Source organism: Lycium ferocissimum, chromosome 11 (genome assembly GCF_029784015.1).
Source record: "Lycium ferocissimum isolate CSIRO_LF1 chromosome 11, AGI_CSIRO_Lferr_CH_V1, whole genome shotgun sequence".
NCBI classification, from domain to species: Eukaryota; Viridiplantae; Streptophyta; class Magnoliopsida; order Solanales; family Solanaceae; genus Lycium; species Lycium ferocissimum.
The window spans coordinates 3,141,328-3,151,058 of NC_081352.1; positions in this window are offsets into that span (position 1 = coordinate 3,141,328).

Consider the following 9,731-nt stretch of genomic DNA (forward strand, 5'->3'; position numbering starts at 1 on the left):
ACTCCCTCCCCATTACTAAGAAGTAGGGACTTCGGCCGAATGCGTGTTTGTAAGGACAACAACTCGTTCCGACTCAAAGAGAGGTCATCTTTTGGGTATATCTAGGGGATCCCTTTTTGTCATTCTAAAGTTTGTCCCCCCCTATTTATATGTAAAAGAAACTACATCCGACCTGATGTCCCAAGGAGGGATACGTAGGAAGCCCTTATCGGGCCTGGTCCGGGAAAGCTTTTGGGTAGAACAAACATAGGAGTTTTTTTTTTTTTTTTTTTTTTAATGTAAACCGAACTGCGGAAGGGCCTCATTTCTTGAGGAGGGATATGTAGGCAATCTATGTAAGACTCGGTCCCTATATTATATAAAATATATATTTTTCCGTTTTTACTTTTAGTATAAGTAAGCGTCAAGAAGATCGCTTGAAGCAAGTCAACCATGGACTCCCAAACCAAAATCCACAAATGACTCAAAAGAGTCGAGATACCCAAAGCCTCGGAATGGAGGATCAATCAAACGTTTGAATCAAATACATGAATTTTATATGCTTTATGTGTTTATGTGCCAACTATGTGCGATATCTTGCATCATTTGTTATTGCCTAACATACTAACGTCATTTGCCATTGAATTATTCTTTTCTTATAGAAAAGGTTAATCCGTGTTGCTCCACGCTAGTATACTTCAATAGATCAAAAGTTGCAATAGCACCCCTTTCCGAGCAAGACAAAGGCAAAGAAAAATGACTAGTACTCTGGAGGACGAACACAACAGAAATGAACTTGTCATCAGGGATTCAACATCCCCAAACCCGAAAGAACCCTTGAACTTTGAGGACATGATCAATATGCTACTCGAGAAAGTTTTCGACCTTCAGGATAAGGTCGCAAGAGCTGAAATGACCAATGCTGCCAAAGAAACATCTGCTGAGGCAAGAAGGCCTCCTCTACCTTTTCCATCTCTGAGCTCCCCATTGCTCGACCATTTCCCCACCTACCTTGCTGGCATTATCCCATCCACTCAAAGCACGCTTACTATTGAACCAACACACATTGGTGAGTCATACCACAGCCCACCACCTCTCAACACTACCCAAGTCCCGGGAACTACCCATTTTGTGCCATCGTATTCCGCCCAAGCACCGTCTCTCTACCAAACCCACGAAACACCCACACACCCAAAAGTCAGCCCGCATATCCCACAATATCCTTCCCCATCCCTGTCAACTCAAATGCCTTCTCCCCTGAACACCATGAGCTCAATCACTACGAAGAGATAGAAAAGGCCTAGAGAGTAGAACAAGACAGGCGCGACAAAGAGATGGAATGCAAAGTGGCTGAAATACTAGAACAATTCATGAGAACCCCTCGTAATGCAACTGGTCTAAGATACGACGACCTTTGCATGTATCCAGACATCTTACAGTGATCAACCGGTCGAGGTAAAGAAGAACCAAGCACTCATCATGAGGCTATTCAGTCGAAGCTTGATTGGAGAGGCTGTCGAATGGTTCACCGCACAAGACATGCGCCGATGGGCCATATGGGAACACAAGACGGAGTCCTTTATGGAAAGATTTCGATTCACCGTTAAGACCGTACCCGACTGGTACTACCTGGAAAAGGTCAAGCAGAAGTCCACCGAGAACTATCGGGAATATGCAAGCAGAAAGAGGGCCAAAGCCGCCCGAGGGCAGCCACAGATGAGCGAGGAGGAACTAGTTTCCATCTTTATCCGGTCACAAGAAATGGATTTCTATGAACGAATGCTATCCATGGCCCGAAGGCCATTCTCCGAATTAGTAAAAATGGGAGAGGCTATAGAAGATGGTCTCAAAACAGGAAGAATCATCAGTGTGGCCAAAAAAGCCGCCATTCAATGTACTATGGAGCCCGCTAGGAAGAAAAAATTGGACGTAGCAAATGTCTCCCATTCACCTAGCCCAAAACTCAAAAAGTGAGAGGAGCCGCAGTCTCCCCTCGAAATCTATCAATCACCACCACCCAGCGCCTACTTACCTACGCCATACAACCCTGTGCTTGGCTACTACGCACAACCCAGTTTCCAAACACCGCCACCAAATTATCAACCTCCACAAATAAATTTCCAAATGCCTCCACCAAATTACCAAGCTCCACAGCCAAATTACCAAGCTTCACAGCCAAATTACCAAGCTTCGGCACCTGCTTATCAAGCCCCACAAAATAACCAACCAGCAAACTACCAAAACCAACCACCTCCAAATACATACAACTTGCCAAGTCCTAAATTTGAGAAGGAGCCTCCTCGGGTGTTCACTCCACTAATGGAAACATGAACCAAGCTATTAGAAAGGTTAAGTGCAGCTGGTCTAATCCAAACAGTCCCGCCAAAGGTAGTCAACCCAGGGAATCGTTTATTCCGACTGGATCAAACATGTGCTTACCATTCCGGCAGGAATGGACACAGTAGTAAGGATTGTATCAACTTAAAGCATAAGATACAAGACTTGATCGACAAAAGAGATATCACTCTCCAAACTGCTCAGCCAAATGTGAACACCAATCTGTTGCTTAGCCATGGCAATAATACCATTCACATGATTGAAAAAAAGGAAGATTGGACTATATGCAAGCCACTAGCTCAAGCCACTGTCAAAACACTTGAGAAGACAGTGGCCTCACTAAAAATTCAGGAATGCCCACAGTTCAAGGTACTAATCCCTGCACCAATCTTAACGCCAGCAACCTGAGAAATGGTATTAGTACCAAGGAAAGAATTTGTTGTCCAGGCAGCAGTCGCCCATGGAATGACTCAATCAAGGAGATGTTATACTCCCAAAGAATTGGCCCAAGGAGCGGCAAGAAATGAAGGAAATTCAAAGAGGCCCATCACTGAAGAAGAGACTGAAGATTTCTGGCGATGAGTGCAGCCAAAATAATACTCTATTGTAGAGCATCTAAAGAAGACGCTAGCCTAAATATCGGTGTTGACCTTGCTATTTAGTTCACCTCAACACCGTCAAGCTTTGATGAGAGTGTTCGACGAGGCTCATGTCCCCGCAGGCACAAGTAGCGACAATCTGGCTAACATGGTATCCCATGTCATAGGGGAAAATCAGATCTCTTTCACAATGAGATAGTTGCCCAAGCAGGGTACGACACATAACAAAGCACTATATGTTATCGGCACGTGTCGTGATAAGGTCGTGACCCGAGTATTGATCGATAATGGGGTTAGCCTCAATATTTGTCCTGATTCTACCCTTAGCCAATTGGGGTATGATCTCAAAAAAATCTGCCAGAGCCGTACGAATGTAAGGGCATTTGATGGAGCTCAGCGTGATCCCATCGGGGAAGTAGACCTTTGTGTCCAAATGGGACCCGCCGAGTTCACCATCGACTTTCAAGTCATGGAGATCGCTGCTAATTACAATTTGTTGTTAGAGAGACCATGGATTTACGCGGCCGGAGTCGTGCCATCATCGCTCCACCAAGCTGTGAAATTTATATGGGAAGATCATGAGGTCATGATCCATGCGGAGGGTAGCAGTCACAACTACCCAAACAACTCTGTGCCTATAATTGAAGAAGCTCCAAAAGGCACAGATTTCCATGTAGTGGAACTAGTAGGGGTTGCTAATAAGAAAGACTCTGTGCCAAACCCCATGCCTACGGTCTACAAAATGATCGCGTCCACCATGCTCCAAATTAGGTTCGAACCTGGGCGAGGTTTAGGCCGAGACTTACATGGCATCGTAGAGCCAATCCCAATTCCCCAAGAAAACTTTTATTCTGGTCTGGGGTATGTTCCCAATGAGGATGAGGCTCTGGAAGCTAATAGAAAGTAAAGGGGTCCTCTAAAGCAACACAAGCTAATTCCGAACTTATACCACTCATTCCTGGTCCAAATGCCCATGTCTAATGACGAAGATTTTGAGGAAGGGTTAGGGATGCTATTTCGAAAGGAATATTGCCTGGTGATACTGGAAGAATGCAAAGAGGCACCCACCATCTGTGATGCTGATTCGGGTGAGCAACCCTCCAACTGGACCTCTACCCCGCTCTTGGCTCTTTGGTAGAGATAATATATTTAAACGCTTTATGAAATCGGCGAGAATCGGTTGAGGCCCGATTACTCACCATTTGCATTTCTTAAAATTACCTTGTGATGTTTTAAAAAACGAAAATGACTCGATGTTGATCCGAGTCAGGACCACAGTTTGTACTTCCTTTTTACTAAATTAATGAAGCCGCAACTTGTGAAAAAATATTCCTTTGGTTTACTTATGCATATGTTTATTTCTAACCCATGCTTTGCCTTACTTTTTTCAGTAATAGTAATAAAACAACCTTAAATGTCATGACATGTCGCAAAACGAGTGAGACAAATGACCCCAATGAAGAAGAGTTCGAAGAGGAAACGATGTTACCCGAAGGTCTCTTAGAAGCGGTAGAACAGATTGAGAATGAATAGAAACCCAACCTAGATGAAAGAGAGGTAATTAATCTAGGAGATGAGAAAACGATCAAAGAAACAAGGATAAGCGCACACTTTGAGGCATCCTAAAAGGAAGAATTATAAATCTGCTAAGAGAATATGTGGATATTTTTGCTTGGTCATATGTTGATATGCCTAGGTTGAGCACCGACATAGTGGCCCACAGATTGCCCATTAATGAAGGCTTTGCACTAGTTAAACAAAAAAACAAGCAATTTAAGCTGGATCTATATCCGAATCACAAATGAAGTAGAAAAACAAATCAAGTCTGGAGTGGTGGAAGTAACTTCGTACCCAACATAGTGTCAGTTCCAAAAAGGACGGAAAGATACGAATCTGCGTGGACTATCGTGACCTTAACAAAGCTAGTCCTAAGGACAACTTCCCACTCCCAAACATCCACATAATCATTGACAATTGTGCAAAGCATGAGCTACAATCATTCGTTGATTGCTTCGCTAGATACCATCAAATCTTGATGAGTGAAGAGGATTCAGAAAAAACAGCCTTCATCACTCTGTGGGAAGTGTATCACTACAGAGTGATGTCATTTGGCCTTAAGACTACCGGTGCCACTTACATGAGGGCTATGACTGCTATTTTTCATGATATGATCCACAAGGAAATAGAAGTATATATGGACGATGTCATTATCAAATAGAGAGAAAGTTTAGAGCATACCACGCATTTACGAAAGTTCTTTGACAGACTCTAAAAGTTCATTCTGAAACTAAATCCAGCCAAGTCCGCATTTGGAGTACCGGCCAGAAAACTACTTGGGTTCATAGTCAGTCAAAGGGGCATAGAACTAGATCCGTCCAAGATCAAAGCTATCCAAGAGCTACCGCCTCCAAAATCTAAAAGGAAGGTCATGAGTTTCCTAAGAAGATTGAACTACATTGGTCGTTTCATAGCCCAGTCCACCGTGATTGTGGAACCGATACTCAAGTTGCTAAAGAAAGACGCGCCCACAGAATGGACCGAAGAGTGCCAAAAAGCTTTCGATACCATCAAGAAGTATCTTTCCAATCCACCGGTCTTGGGACCTCCTAGATCGGTAGTCCATTATATTTATATCTATCAGTATCGGAAAATGCCTTCGGATGCGTGTTAGGACAACACAATGAAACTGGCAAAAAAGAGTGTGCCATCTACTACTTGAGTAAAAAGTTCACTGCCTGTGAGGCAAAGTAAACTCTAGCGGAAAGAACATATTGGTCAGTGACATGGGTAACTCAGAAGCTGAGCCGTTACTTGTCATCATACACCACTCATCTCATATCTAAGATGGATCCACTGAAGTATATCTTCCGCCAACCCATGCCTATAGGGAAATTAGCTAAATGGCAAATGCTGTCGAGTGAATTCAACATCACATAAATAGTGCAGAAAGATGTCAAAGGACAAGCCTTAGCCCACTTACTGGGAGAGATCCCTATTGATGATAATGGTTTCGAACCACTCCGAACGTATCTCCAAGACGAGGGGGTACTAACGGTAGAAGAAGAAATACCTGAGCCCCACCCAGGATGGAGATTATTTTTTGATGATGCAATTAATTACAAAGGTTCAAAGAATTGGAGCAGTCTTGATATCAAAAACTGGACAGCATTATCCGATGGCCGCGAAACTCAAGCTCCGATACACCAACAACATGGCAGAATGCATTTTAGGCCTCAGAATGGCTTTGGATATGGGCATCCATGAGTTATTGGTCATAGGTGATTCAGATCTATTGATTCATCAAGTAAAAGGCGAAAGGGCCACGAAGAATGCCAAGATCTTTCCATACGTAAATCTCAAACAAAGGTTGTGCAAAAAGTTCAAAAAGATAGACTTCAAGTATACGCAGAGGGCTCAAAATGAATTCACCGATGCTCTTGCTACTATAGCATCTCGAAAGTAGCCATATTGACCTACTGGAGATAAGTCTAAGGGAAGAACACGCTTACTGTTTCCATGTGGAAGCGGAGCCCGATGGCAAACCATGGTATGATGACATAAAACTTATCTGGAAAAAGGTGAGTATCCCGAGAATACTACAAGCAATCAGAAGAAATCCATCAAGAGAATGGCCAATGGGTTATTCCTAAACAAAGAAATACTCTACAAAAGAATGTCGGATCTCGGACTACTCTGATGTGTGGACGCCTCCGAGGCCACAAAACTACTGGAAAAATTACACGCTGGAGCTTGTGGACCTCACATGAATTATTTCGTTCTGGTGAAGAAAATCCTCCGAGCAAGTTATTATTGGATGACAATAGAAAGTGATTGTTGCAAGTTCGTACAAAGATGTCATCAATGCCAAATCCATGGTGATCTGATCAAAGTCCCACCAAGAGAACTCAATGTCATGAGCTTACCTTAGCCATTCGTCGCTGGGGCATGGACGTCATTGGACCCATTGAACCAGTCGCATCTAATGGACACCGATTCATTCTGGTCACCATAGATTACTTTACCAAATAGGTGGAAGCCACATCGCACAAATCAGTAACGAAGAAAGTAGTAGTCGACTTCGTACGAAGCAACATCATATGTAGATTTGGCATACCAGAATCTGTCATTACGGACAATGGGGCAAATCTGAACAGTCACTTAGTGAAAGACATCTGCGAGCAGTTTTGGATAACCCATCAGAACTCCACCGCTTATCAGCCACAAATGATTGGAGTCGTAGAGGAAGCCTACAAGAACATCAAAAGGATATTAAGGAAAATGACAGAGAACTATAAGTTTTGGCACGAACAATTGCCCTATGCATTACTTGGATACCAAACAACATCTCGGACTTCAACCGGGGCAACCCCGTACTTTCTTGTCTATGGCACTGAAGCAGTTGTATCTGACAAAGTTGGAAATACCATCTCTGAGAATCATTCAAGAAGCAGAGTTGGACAACACAGAATGGGTTCGAAACCGATACGAGTAGCTGGATCTAATTGATGAAAAGAGAATGATTGTCGTATGTCACGACCAATTGTATCAAAGAAAGAATGGATCGTGCCTTCAACAAGCGAGTCAAAGCTCGACTTTTCCAAATAGGACAAATGGTGCTCATGCGAGTGTTCCCACACCAGGACATGTACAAAGGAAAATTCGTTCCCCACTAGCAAGGCCCGTACGCGGTTCACAAAGTACTCTCCGGAGGAGCCGTGATACTGGCAGAAATGGATGGCCAAGTGTGGCCCAAGGCAATCAATTCAGACGCAATCAAGAGGTATTACGCGTGAAGACACGCTTTGCAATTTGTAATCACACTTTTTCTTGTAATCACTACATTAAAGACCTATCTCTTATGACAGAGACACGTAGAAAATCCATATCGGATTTGGTCTTCTCTTTTGTAATAGATAGAAAAACCAAATGAGTTCCTTGTAACATGAACTGTGCAATGACCTGATTTCCCAAGGTGGGATGTGTAGGAAGTCCATATAGGACCTGATCGCATTATTAGAAAAAAAAAATTATTTGCTTTTATTCCAAACCACGTTCGACCTGATTCCTGCTGCGTTAGGATACGTAGGCACTCCTCGAGCTCGGTCATACCAATCAAAAACCCTAAGAAACTCCTAGGAGGACACATATATAGGACTTCAAAAGAACTCCGGGTTGGCACGAGAGTTTTCCACACATAGTCAACTGGGACAAAATTCTTGAGAAGATCTCAAAAGGTCTTTCACAACAATCCCAAGACAAGGGTCAGTCAATCCAAAACCCTAAAACTGGGGTAGAATTTTTGAGAAATTCACAAAGATTCAAAGACGAGAGTTAGCTGAAATGAGACTTCAAACTGGGGCCACTCAAGGAAGCCAGAAATTTCACCACAAGATACAGTGAATCACTAAAGATTCTCACTGAATTGCACCTGTCATGACGGTTAATTTAAATAGTTTTCAAAATTATATTCTTTACAATCAAAAGCTTGAAAAAACTTATGTCAACGATTTGTTAAAATGTTTTTACTTTAAAATGAATTCATCTCTCGAACTACCGAATCCAAGAGGACCGGACCTAGGAATATAACCAGACAAATGGTGCAACAAGAGTCGACGACATGGGTCAACCTTATAGAAAACTAACACTTTTTTAATGAAGGTTCCCAGTGTCGTCAGGAGGATGACAAATTATTGCTGATGTAACGACTCGCTAGGTCGTTATGGAGGTGACTTAGAAAACCAGACCTCCGTTGGGAATTTTGAGGATGCGGGTGAGTCTGCAGCGTTTTTTTATGTATATGTACATGTTTTATTGCATCTGTAGGTCCTCGAATTGGTGTTGGGATTTTTGGGTGAAAATTGGTGGAAAAACCCGAGCTACTGGTCAAAATGAACCGCTGCAGCGGTTGGAGGACCGCTTTAGCATATTCTTCATAGCGGGACGAGGCTCGCTGCTGTGGGGGTTGGGGAATAAATGAAGTTTGCCATAGCGGCAGGGTTCCTACTATAGCTAGACCGCTGCAGCGGGACATCGACTGCTGCAGCAGTCAACGGGAGGTAGAATCAGAGTTTTATATTCTTTATTCCGAACCCATTCCCCACACAACTCCAAAAATTGTTTCCAAGAACTCCTGTGGCGAAATCCTAAGGCTAGGGCTAAAACACTCTTGAAAGGAAAGTCTCAACCCTTAACTTTATTCATTCCATCATATTGTTAGGTTCCATGATTTGTAAATGTGCTCTAATGGTGAATGAAAGGATAAAACCCTAGAAGTTATGAACCCTTGAATAAATGAATGGGTTATTTATTTTATTGTTGTTTAATCATCTAGGAGTATAGATTATAACTTCCTAGGATGAGAACTTGATTATTAACGATGAGAATGATGTATTGAGACTTAGGGTTTCATAAAGATCGTAGCTTTAGCATAAAAACTGCTTGTGAAGGGGTTGAATTGATTAGAAAACCTATGAATGGGAATGGTATGATGGTTAGGGTTGATTGTATGATGAATTCACACTTAGTGATAGTTCACCCACTTGTAAAACTGTAGAAGTAGTTGGGTTCTCTTCCCCAATTGTTATTTGTTGAGTAGATGTCCCATTACTTACTTAGCCTTATGATTTCTAGACTTTGAACGTTCTGAAGCTTTGCGGAAGGGCAAAGCTATTGCGGAGTGATTGCATTGTTCCAGTTCGGCCTTAAGTTAGGTTACGGTCTACTTGAGTTAGACTTTGTTAGTTGATTGTATATGTTATGAAATTTATAGGAGAAGCATGATTAGGGCTTCAGACATAAAGTGTGGTTGGAAATTCC